The sequence below is a fragment of the Lolium perenne genome, chromosome 4 (assembly GCF_019359855.2).
Source record: "Lolium perenne isolate Kyuss_39 chromosome 4, Kyuss_2.0, whole genome shotgun sequence".
NCBI lineage: Eukaryota > Viridiplantae > Streptophyta > Magnoliopsida > Poales > Poaceae > Lolium > Lolium perenne.
Window position 1 is genome coordinate 15,459,273 of NC_067247.2, and position 13,113 is coordinate 15,472,385.

Here is a 13,113-nt window from a genome sequence, read left to right on the forward strand (position 1 = left end):
CTACCTCTTCTTTATCCGTCGAGGTTGCCTGTTTTGCCTCCAGCATGGAGACCTTCTGCCTCAGCTCTTCCACCTCGGCTTTATCGCTCCTCCTCTCCCTTCTCTTCTTGTTGTCCTCTTTGTAGTACTCGCGAAACTTCATGCTTGTACCAAAGCCGCAGACACGGCCAACCGACGTCGGCGGCTCGGACAATGGCCTCTTCTTGTAGGAATTCAACGCCCTGTTGAAAGGCGTGTCCCACGGCTCCGTCGAGCCCTGGGATGATGATTCGTCCTCGGGGCGATCGGCCGCCGCCAACTGCTCGTTCTGCAGACAAGGATATGGTGAACACATTTAGGGCATTGCCTTCACCTCATATATGTAATATGTGCAGCAATGGACCGCGCGGGTAAATTCCCTTACCAGCTTTTCCTCAAACTTCTTCACTTCTTTATCCTCGGTAACGAATTCCATGGTCTTCCTATCCAGAGTGTAGCGGGCCCGTACAAAGTACCTCACCTGCAAGTTGGTCATTTTCAACCATGGGTTCGGTTTCCCAGCACGTGCAAGGTCTTCGTCCTCCTTTTCCCAAATGGGAATCTTTCCTCTATAACCGCCGCTTCCAAGGTGATGTGCTCCTAAGTTGAGCTCATGCATTTTCCTACCCCACTCTGTCCATGCTTTGGCATCGTCGCTTTCCACCTGCGCCTTGAATATCGTGAACTCCGCTTCATCGAGCATCGACTCACCCTTCTTAATAGTCTCCCAACTTTCACCTTTGTCGATCTTAGCCTTCACCTGGCTTTTCCAGCTGCTCAGGGCGTTGCTCATCTTCGTGATGGCCAATTTATTCACCGGGTTGGATGTTGACAAGGTATTGTATGGCGCCGGGAACGTGTACCGTCGGTGAAGCTTCCGAAGGCAGAGCTCGACCAATTTCTCCTTGCCTTCACCTCGGAGGTTCACCGTGTTGATCGACATGCTTTCCCGGACAATGCACCCGAGTTGCATGCCGTACCCAGCGGCAACATCCATAGGCTCCAAGGGCTGCCCACTTTCGGGGACCAATGTGATCTCGCTGGTGGTGTTGGCGAGCACCGTCGGCTTCCGATCCTTCCGCGGCTTCTTCTTCTTCTTAGCAGCCGGGTTGCCGCTGCCGTCATCCTCCGTGTGGTCGGCACACTCGGTGGAGTCACCCCCCGTGTGGTCGCCGCCGTCGGTGGTGGTGGGTTCATACTCCTCCTCCTCCTCCCCGGCTTCAGTCATCTGTCGGTCAGGTCCGACTTCCTCCGCCGCCAAGTCCACCTCCTCCTCCTCTTGTCGATGGGAGGGGCCGACTTCCCAGAACGCGACGTTCGCCGCTCTGGCTTCCTCTTCGAGGCTCATGGCGGCCTTAGAAGTGCCGGCCACGTTGTCATTGGCCGACATGTTTGCACTTTCTATAAACAAGAGGAAGAAATCTATTAGTACAATTGTCGGCCAGAAAATTCGGCATGACCTTTGCTAATTTTTGGACATAGGAGCCCCATTTCTCAACCGAAACGGAAGTGAATCAACGTTTCGGGAGAAATGGGCAGCTCATTTGAAATCCCTGCAACATTTCACATAAAAATATACCACCAACAGCAGCAACCAAGCAACAGCACCAGCATGCAGGCAAGCAACAACAACATCAGCAGCCACCAACAGCACCAAAGATGCAAAGACCAACAAGACCAAAGATGCATACCACCAAAGAACAACAAATAGCCACCAACAAAGATGCAGCAGCCAAGCAACAACACCAGCATGCAGCAGCCAAGCAACAACAACAACAATTTGGTTTATAATTTCTTGCAAAGCTGAATCAAAGAATGACAAAGGCACTGACTTCACAAGTCCTCACAACAATGCTGTGAGAATTTTCTGTTAGGCGATTCCGCCTTTCTTTAGATTACCAACAATTTAATTTTATGTACCAGATGTTCCTGGAGTCTTATCTGTTTCACCAGATACAAATTTTGGATCTGACAACAAAGATTACAAAGGTTTGTCTAATCATTTTTGTTCCAGTATTCTAGAAAAGAAACTACTTATGTTTCTGATGACCCCCCATTCAGTTTTATGTAGGCCAATACTTAACTCCTATCATTATGGTTGTTCATTTCTGTTAAATACTGCTGTTTTCATTGACAAGCAGAATTCCCCTCTGTTCACTTTATTGGATACAAATGGGCAATATAAAGTACTTTAAAATTCGATCTTTTTAATTCTCATTCCCCTGATAGTTCTTTCACAGAAAAATGCACTGTTTTCAGTCCTAACCCAAAAATGCCTTGATTATGTAGTACATTTGCACAATTTGAACTTTCTTTCCATGCTTCTAAGCAAGCAGGGTGAAAATTTGACCTGCTTGTGGAGGGGGAGAGGGAAGGGGGAGAGAGGGGAGAGGGAGAGAAGCTCACCAGGGGCGGGCGTAGGGCAAGGCGAGGGCGCGGTGGTCGTCGGCGAGGCGAGGGTGTGGTGGTCGTCGACGAGGCGACGGTGTGGGCAACGGGCGGCGCTCCTCCTGCTCCTCCGGGCGCGGGCGGCGCTCCTCCTGCTCCTCCGGGCGCGGGCGGCGCTCCTCCTACTCCCTCTGGGCGCGGGCGGCGGGCGGCGGGCGGCGCTCCTCCGGGCGGCGGGCAGCGGGCGGCGGGCGCGGGTGGGCGAGCGCGGCGGTTGGGCGACAGCGCTAGGGTTGGGCGGTGTGTTGGGGAAGAAGTGAGCAGGGACGCGAGGAGAAAGCGGTATATGGCTAAGTGTTGGAATTCTGTGGCGCACTAAGCCCCATATGCGCCACAGAATTTCAACTTTCTGTGGCGCACTAGGCCGCATATGCGCCACAGAAGTTGTTTCGACGGAACTATGGAGGAGGCTTTGGCTTCCCATAATATGGCTAAGTGTGAAACTTCTGTGGCGCATATCGTGTCTGGTGTGCCACTGTTGCGGTCAGAAACCCACCGGCGGGCAGCGACGGGCAACACAGTAGAGCCGGGAACAACTTAGGGCTGCGGCTGGCCCTGGTCCCTCCGAGCGACGGCCCGCAAAGCCTCTGGTACACACGTCCGATGCTGGTGCAAGGGCGTGCCACCTGACCTATACCTGGTCAGGAAGGTGATGGAGATGCCTCGCTTAGTTTCCTGCATGGCATACACGTAAACATTAAATACGAGCCTCGATCGGCTCTCAGGTTATCCTGTGAATCGGCTCAAGGAGCCGATCCACCCATGATTCGTACGAGGTGCACGAATATATGGTGGTCCTGCTTGATCAAGATAAAGCTAACTCGATCTACGACGATTTGGGGTTTTCACCGCATAATCGGATCATCCTACTCACGATTGGGCCTCGCGGCCACGTACGGTGATCGTAAGCCGATCCTAGATAGGGCCTAAAAACCAACACGAGGTTGATCCCCGGAACATCCTGCCTAGGACTAGCAAACGACACCCTACGTGCCGCTGGATCCTCCAACCCTTTGTAAGGACTAACTATTGCAGATATTAAACTAATCCTTGTAGAACAAGGAGCAACCGTAACGGATCGGATCTACTAAATAATGATCAAGCGGGGTGCCGCCCCTACACCTAAGATAGGTGTAAGGGCGGCTAGATGTGTAAGGGTTGCACTACATTAGCATATGATACGAAGAACTATGCTAACCCTAACACATCTATGATAGCTACGTTGCTCGCCATCAAAAAGGCTTCAGTACGAGCAACGCGTGAACAACATAAAGCTTGTGCTGCCTAGATCGCAAGATGCGATCTAGGCAGCATGATGCTTACCGGTAGAAACCCTCGAGATGAAGGAGTTGGCGATGCGCCGAGATTGATTTGTGTTTGAACGTTGGTTGTTGTTTATTCCATAAACCCTAGATACATATTTATAGTCCAGGGGACTTTCTAACGTGGGAATAATCCCCACCGTGCACGAGACAAATTCTAACTAACCGACACGTATCCTACCATATTACAGATACACGGGCCAACTAGCCCAAACTTAGCATATAAAGGCCGATTCACGTATTTCTTCCGTATATAATCTTCAAATCCATCTTGATCGCGGCCCACCTCTGACTCAGTCAAATTCTGGTGATAACACATGCCCCCCTAGTTTTGGAATTGATAATTCCAAAATCACTCTGCTTTTTCTTCGTCGGGTCATGTCGTGGCAGAACCGTCGCAGTATCCTTCATCATGATGCCTTGCCTTCTCAACTTCTCCGTGTGACCTGGCAGTTTTTCTTTTCTTTTAGGCACCACTTCCTCGGAAACTGCTGTGGCATTAAATTTCCACTATATCCCCTTTATTTAACCGCTCCGAACAGTTTTCTTCCACATCTCCTTCGCACTAGCACTCCAAAAGCCCTCCTGTGCCACCATGTCTTCTTCCTCCTCTGCTTCATCGGACCTTTCCAGCCAGTCCTCTTCTTCCCGCGAGCCGACGCCGGATCCGAACCCGGCGGAGGTCCACGCGGCCAACACCCGCCGTGCCATTGAGGCCGGGGAGAAGTCTAGCCATGACTTCTCCATCTGGTCAGAGGACGACAAGTCCCTAACCGACGGGGAAAGCAACCTCCGCTTCCTCGCCGACGGGGAAACGGAGGAGGAAAGCGACGATGATCGCTTCCCCTGCGACGACTTCACCTCCCCTGAGGAGGAGGAGGAGGAGAAGGAGGAGGAGGACGACGACGACACCCCCTCCGACGAGCCGCCGGCCAAGCGGTTCTGCCCCTGGCCGGGGAACCTCAGCGACTTCGACAGCGACGATGACGACGCTGACGAGGAGGACGAGGACAACGAAGGCCCGGTCGGCGGCCACTGGAGCAGCGACGACGAGCCCGCTGGAAGTAGCGCCGACAGTGGCGACGATGGCGATGACGAGGGCAGTGACGGCCCGTAGATAGGACTTCTAGTATAGGACCAGTAGTAGTAGATGGGGCAATGTACCCCCTAGTATTTCCTTTTGAGAGCAATCAGCTCTTTATGTAAGAAATCTTGCTTATCAATGAAGAACTTCTCCCAATTTGATTTTGCCGACTTCCTTTGAGCTTAAATTAGCCGATTTCCCTTTATACTGACCTTGCCGATTTGTCCCCTTAGCCAATGCGTACTGAGCCGATAGCAACGCATCGGCCCTTTAAAATCCATCCTTCAATTCTTCAACTGATGATTTCGAGATCTGGTAGACAATGTGAAGTCTTCAAGAGAGCCCTTTAAATTTCTCTCACCAGTTTCAGCGATCCTCTTCTGCGAGCACTCATCATTTTGTGAAGAAGATTGCAATGAAGGATCAGCCGATGTCGCCTCAATCGGCTTCTAAAAAACAGAGCAACTACCAGACCAGCTGCCCCCCGAGCCTCAGTCAAGGCGAGAATGTCGACGAGGATGCACCAAAGCCGATCACCTTTCTTCCCTCGAAAGCCGATATATCTCTTCTGACAGCACCGCTGAACTAGCACCAAGGGCTGAAAACACTTGACAAGAAGGTTCAGGCACCAGAACCGGCTCAAGGTAGCTGAGGAAGCTCTCAATGTTTTACTCCCTCGAGGGAGCATAAGATCCCACAGCAGAACTTGACTTGGTGAAGATCCGCACTTTGAACACACAGCAAATCCTGCGTAGTCATACTAGAGTCGATGGCTGTGCATCGGCTTTGTGTCATTGATGCTGATTTTTTTTTACTGGCCGATTTTTTCTATCGGCCCCCAATGTTTCACTGCACACATGTTTATCTGCACATGTTCATCTGATTAGATGCCCCCCGAGCCGAATCTGCCAGGTGACTGCAGATATCGGCTTTGTGGTTAGCCAAGGCACTGTATTTGCACGTCGGCTCCGCTAGGATTCGTGTTGACTCTCATCCGCCGACGTGACCGCTGCCCAATAGATCAATGTTGAACGTAAGCAGAACCTGTGGTGAAGATAATTTTTGCCGATTGCTGAAAATCGGCCTCCATATTGATCGAAGCGCTCGATGAAGGCTTTGTAATGTTCCTCCATAGATCTTTGGGGCCGATTCAAAGGATCGGCCTCGCCACGTTTCTCATCGGTTTGTTATTGCTACTCGGTCAGGCCAGTGGACAAGACCAGCCTAACCCCATCCTTTGTCACGTCGATGCGCTCGCAGTCGTCCAAATTGATACCTGAGAGGGGCTCTTGGCCTGCTGCTTCCCACGCGTTCATGCCAGCCGTTGAAATTTCGGCTGAGTCATCGGCCTGGACGACCTCTACCTCATCTCCATCCCACTGTATTATGCATTGGTGCATCGTGGAGGGAATGCAACAGTTGGCGTGGATCCAATCTCTTCCTAGCAGAACAGCATAGGTGCTCTTGCTATCGACGACGAAGAACGTCGTAGGGATAGTTTTCCTTCCTACGGTCAGATCCACGTTCAGAACACCTTGTGCGTCAGACGCTTGGCCGTTGAAATCGCTCAATGTCACGTTGGTCTTGATTAGATCCGAGCTAGAGCGTCCCAACCGACGTAGCATAGAGTATGGCATAATGTTGACTGCCGCTCCGGTGTCCACCAGCATCTTATTGACAGGCCTCCCATCGATATAACCTCGCAAGTACAAGGCCTTCAGATGTCTGTAGCTTCTTTCTCGTGGCATCTCAAAGATAACCGGCCGTGGGCCGCAGTCAAGTTGTGCCACAGGTGCTTCGTCTAATCCTGGAGCACTGAACTCCGAAGGAAGGATGAACACCATGTTTGTGCCAGCCGACGCTTCATCATCGGCTTTCCTTTGCTTGGGGCGCCACTCCATTTTTTGTGGTCGACCCTCTTCGTCCAGGGTTCGCTGAATTTTTGCGGCCAGATCAGGCCGCGCCTTCCTTAGCGTGTGCAGGTATAACCTTTCGGCTTCCTCTAAGCCACGCAGTCGCTGAACCCTACGCTTTTGGGAACGGCTAAGTCCATCAGGGCACCACCTTGGCCGGTGGTACCTGTCTTCTTCTCCCTCGTCTTCCGAATCCTCGAGATCTTCCAACCGAGGGGACTCAGCGCGTTCGCTTTGTGTTGGGAGAGGCCCTAGACGTTTGAACACGGACACGTTGGCTGCCTCCTTCTTCTTCTGGTTGCATTCTGGGCAATTGCCGATTGTGGGCAATCGGCTCATTCCTGAATCCCAGCAGTGTCTGAAGAAGGGGCAGTCCCAATGCCTATCTTCGTTGCCTTGCTCCCTTGTCTTTTCCTTGGCACGGCGCTCGCACTCCTCCTCATCGCGATCATGCCGACGATGTCTTCTGGCTTCTCTAGCCAGACGATCTCTTTCATCATCATCGCTGGACCGTCGTCGTTGGTCATACTGACTCACATACTTGTTGAGGAGGTGATCAGAGAGGGGTCGCTGATATCTTATATTCCTTACTTCTCCCTCTGTGATGTAGCGCTTGCCATCGTGACGGAGCCGATCGCGTGGAGCGGCCTCCTCTGTGTCCTTGCTACGAGAGCAGCTGCCCTCGTCTCCGTCCTTGCCAGCGTGGTGTCCAAGTCCTACCATGTTGATGCTGAACGAGGATCCTGGCTGGCAACCTTCAGGATAAGTGCACTCCACCATGTTAACGGCGGGGAAGGGGTGAGTGTCGACCTTCATGGCGTACTGGTTGAAAATCAGTCGTCCTTGTTCTATCGCCATTTGGATCTGCTGACGCCACACCCTGCAGTCGTTGGTGGCATGGGAGACCGAGTTATGCCATTTGCAGTATGGCTTTCCGTTCAGCTCCTGTACCGTGGGGATTTTGAGGCCTTCGGGTATCTTCAACTGCTTCTCCTTGAGTAAGAGGTCGAAGATTTGCTCAGTTTTGGACACGTCAAAATCAAACCCCCTGGGCGGGCCTGGTGGCTTTACCCATTTGCAGGACACGGGGGTTGCCCCCCGAGTCCATTCAGCCACTGCTACCTCTTGATCTCCCGCAGAAACTTCGTCTTCATCTGCCTCGACCAGGACTACTGCACGCTTGAATTTGTCCTGGTACAAGTCCGGGTGGCGCTATTCATATGCCGACAGTTTCTGAACCATGTGCGCCAGTGAAGGGTAGTCTGCTTGAGAGGCCATGTCCTTGATTTGTGATGCAAGGCCCACCACTGCCAACTCGACTGCTTCCTTTTCAGTCACACGAACCGAATAACATCGGTTCCTAAGATTTCTGAAGCGCTGGATGTATTCTGCCACAGTTTCTCCACGCTTCTGACGTATTTGTGCTAGATCGGCAAGGCCAGACTCGGAAGCGTCTGAGTGATACTGCATGTGGAACTGTTCTTCCAACTGCTTCCAAGTCCGGATCGAGTCTGGTGGCAACGAAGTGTACCACCCGAAAGCCGATCCCGTGAGGGACTGTGCGAAGAACCTCACGCGTAGTGGATCCGACGCTGAGGCCGTTCCTAGCTGTGCCAAATATCGGTTCACATGCTCGATGGAGCTGGAACCGTCTGATCCGCTGAACTTGGAGAAGTCAGGGAGCCGATACTTGGGTGGTAGCGGGACCAATTCGTATTCGTCGGGGTACGGCTTGGAATAGCCGATTGTCCTCCTTTTTGGCACCATGCCGAACTGGTCTCTCAGGATCATACTGATCTGATCCGCGGTGCTGGCTGCAGGAGTCGAACTCTGAAGATTCGCCGGGGTGGCGTACTTAGCCAGCCATGCTTGCTTTTCCAGCTCTGAGCCAACTGCAGGAGCTGGGCTCTGGAGGTTCGTCGGAGTGGCGTACTTAGTTAGCCACGTTTGCTTCTCAAGATCTGTCGCTGACGCTCCTCCTGTTTTCCCAGAAGTCCCTGATGTTGCGGCCTAGTTTGTGAGCGCCCAGCTACCGCAGTCTGGCACATATGTGCACATGTACCCGTGAGGGATCTCCTTAGGCGCCTCCTGCAAGAACTGGCAGTCACTAGGGTCACCACCGATCTTGTAGACGACGAATGCCGGTGAGTTCGGCACTTCTGGTGCTCCCCACGCAAATGGCAGCGGTGGACGGGACTGGAGTGGCAACTCTCCTTGATGTGTCCCGAGAGCTGGTCCTGACGGCGAGTACTGATGCCTCATGATCTCCTGGATCACCCGAAGAGCAACACGCTCCAAAGTGTTCACCAGGTTCTCAGAGTGGCGGTGTAGCGAGTGAGCCACCATGTAGTTGATCTCCTGCCGCAGGGACCTGGTGCGTTCTTCTGACGGGGCAGAGAGGTCTATCCCATCGAGTGCACCGTTAGGCAAGAACCCCTTCCACCTGATGCCATGTGAACGGGTTCTGTGAAAAGAGCCGATGAGATCGGCCTCGAGGATCGCTTTGACCTCGTCATACTTCTTCTTGAGCTCGTCGGTCAGATCCTCGTACGTGACTGGCGTGCCGTCCGCCATCTCAGATGTAGATGGCGATGTGGTTGATGTCGAAGCTTGTCCCACCGGGCGTGCCAGAATGTGTTGCGGTCAGAAACCCACCGGCGGGCAGCGACGGGCAACACAGTAGAGCCGGGAACAACTTAGGGCTACGGCTGGCCCTGGTCCCTCCGAGCGACGGCCCGCAAAGCCTCTGGTACACACGTCCGATGCTGGTGCAAGGGCGTGCCACCTGACCTATACCTGGCCAGGAAGGTGATGGAGATGCCTCGCTTAGTTTCCTGCATGGCATACACGTAAACATTAAATACGAGCCTCGATCGGCTCTCAGGTTATCCTGTGAATCGGCTCAAGGAGCCGATCCACCCATGATTCGTACGAGGTGCACGAATATATGGTGGTCCTGCTTGATCAAGATAAAGCTAACTCGATCTACGACGATTTGGGGTTTTCACCGCATAATCGGATCATCCTACTCACGATTGGGCCTCGCGGCCACGTACGGTGATCGTAAGCCGATCCTAGATAGGGCCTAAAAACCAACACGAGGTTGATCCCCGGAACATCCTGCCTAGGACTAGCAAACGACACCCTACGTGCCGCTGGATCCTCCAACCCTTTGTAAGGCCTAACTATTGCAGATATTAAACTAATCCTTGTAGAACAAGGAGCAACCGTAACGGATCGGATCTACTAAATAATGATCAAGCGGGGTGCCGCCCCTACACCTAAGATAGGTGTAAGGGCGGCTAGATGCGTAAGGGTTGCACTACATTAGCATATGATACGAAGAACTATGCTAACCCTAACACATCTATGATAGCTACGTTGCTCGCCATCAAAAAGGCTTCAGTACGAGCAACGCGTGAACAACATAAAGCTTGTGCTGCCTAGATCGCAAGATGCGATCTAGGCAGCATGATGCTTACCGGTAGAAACCCTTGAGATGAAGGAGTTGGCGATGCGCCGAGATTGATTTGTGTTTGAACGTTGGTTGTTGTTTATTCCATAAACCCTAGATACATATTTATAGTCCAGGGGACTTTCTAACGTGGGAATAATCCCCACCGTGCACGAGACAAATTCTAACTAATCGACACGTATCCTACCATATTACAGATACACGGGCCAACTAGCCCAAACTTAGCATATAAAGGCCGATTCACGTATTTCTTCCGTATATAATCTTCAAATCCATCTTGATCGCGGCCCACCTCTGACTCGGTCAAATTCTGGTGATAACAGCCACAGAAGTTATTTTCCTTATAAAATTTATTTCTCCCCTGCATTATATGTTCCTAATATAGATAATTCAAATAAATCACATCACACACATATACACACTTGTGTTTTTGCCAAAGAACATATATGTCTGCATTAGAGTAAACAAAAAAACCACATCACACACATGCATGGTGCTTGTGTCATACACACACATGTACACACATGTGTTTTTGCCAAAGTACATATATGTGTGAATTAGAGTACAAAAAAAGGCACAATGAACTTCTCGGTTCCGATTGGTGGCTAGCTAGCGTTTCTTGACAATGTTCTTGCCCTTCTTCATCGCGGCCGTTGTTGAATACTTTAGCCCGGCCACCTTGAGATTTCTTCTCGTGTACGGGCAACCTTTAGCCGGTAGGGTGGTCTTCCTTCTTACTTTCGAATAAGTAGTAGGCTTGTCGAAGTACTTGTCAAATTCCTCTTCGATCTTCGGATCGCCGTTCTTGTCGATGTCTTGCTTGTCGGCATCTCCTTCCATTCCGATGATGCTCCTCTTGCCCCTCCTCACGACCACACGGCTGGGCTTTGATGGGTCGGTAATGAAGAAGCATTGGTCAACTTGGCTAGCGAGCACCCACGGCTCATTTTTCGCGGAGGGGGTCTTCGATTTGGCATCGGGTATAACCATGGTGGTGAAATACAGTCCATCTTTTTCGACGCTCTTGGCCCATCTCACACGGAACATCGGCATCGTCTCTCCAACATAGTCGAGTTCCCAAATCTCCTCGATCCTTCCGTAGAATCTTTCCTTGACATCAGTCTTGTCATCGGTGTAGGATAGCATAGTTACTCCTGAGTTTTGATATTCGCTATTCTTGTCCTTCTCCTCGGTGTAGAATCTATAGCCGTTGATGTCGCATTTAATCGATAGGTCCTTACGTTGTGCCCGGGTCCCTGTGACAGGTAGAATATGAGTTTCTGCTCTTCAGTACAAGGCGTCGGTGTGGGACTTTCCAGTAGCCTTTTCTTGAACCACCCCGTGAAGCTGGAGTTGTGCTCTTTCGTAACGTCTCCCGTTTTCCTCGGCCGGCCTAGGTCGATGAACTCCTGCTCGATTAAGCTTTTGTGCTTATCCACCCAAGGGCTGACCAATTCTATGTGTTGTAGCGCGACTCGGTGTGCCCTGTCAAAGTCGGCATGTCGACCAGCGATGCCGACATGCATTGCGCGGTAGCCCTCGCGGTGACCAAACCCTTCTAGCCTGCCGACGTGCTTCCTGGTGGGCAGACCGACATCCTCGTTCTCGGTGCTTAGGTAGTTCTGGCAGAAGGAGATGCACTCGTAGGTGATAAAGCCCTTGGCTATGCTTCCATCTGGACGGGCCCTGTTGCGAACGAATCCTTTGATGACACCGTTCAACCTTTCGAATGGCATCATGTTGTGCATGAATGTCGGCCCGAGGTGGATGATATCATCCACTACATGGACAAGCAGATGCACCATGATGTCGAAGAACGCGGGCGGGAAGTAAATCTCGAGCTCGCATAGTATCTCGACGATCTCTTCTTGTAGCCTGTTGAGCTGCTTAACGCCGATGGACTTCCTAGAGATGACGTCGAAGAAGTTGCAGAGGCCAAACAGCGTCTCGCGGACGTGGTCGTCCATTATCCCTCGCATCGCAACGGGAAGTATCTGCGTCATCAGCACGTGACAGTCATGAGACTTCATCCCGCTAAACCTCTTCTTCGCTACGTCCAGATATCTGCTTATTTTCCCAGAGTAACCGTGAGGAACTTTGACTCCTAGGAGGCACTCGAAAAACCTCTCGAGCTCCTCATCGCTCAGAGTGAAGCAGGCAGGTTTAAGCACCACCACCTCATTTATCTTAGCCCTTTTGTGGCGACCCTGAGTCGTTTCCGTCTGTTCATCATCATCATCATCACTATCGGTGGGGTACTGAAGTTCTTTCTTGAGGCCAAGCAATTTCAGGTCGGTTCTTGCTTTCGGGCCATCCTTGGTCCTCTCTGGCATGTTCATCAGAGTGCCAAGTAGGCTCTCGGTAACGTTTTTCGTGATGTGCATGACATCGAGGCTATGGGGCGTGTGGAGGACCTTCCAGTACGGCAGGTCCCAGAAAATGGACCTCGCTTTCCATACGCCTAGCAACGGCGATTCTCTCGGTCGCTTCTTTCCCGGCGCGGGGCAATCTTCCCAATTTTCCAAAAGCTCGGATATTTCTTCGCTGCTCCTCGGTCGTGGGGCTCTTTCGAACTCCTCTTCGCCATTGAACAGATCCTTGCGTTTTCTCCACGGGTGATCGAAGCGAAGCCACATTCGAGTCCCTTGAAACACAGTTTTAGAAGACCCGGGCACCTTCGGCAGCTGCAGATGCGGGGTCTTATCCATGCACTTGACACATGCGTTGAATCCGTGGTTCACTTGGCACGCTACATATGCGTAACCAGGATAGTCCTGCACTGTCGTTAGCAATGCGGCTCTGAGAGGGAAATAATCTCTTTTGTACGCGTCCCAAGTACGGGCCGGCGTCTCC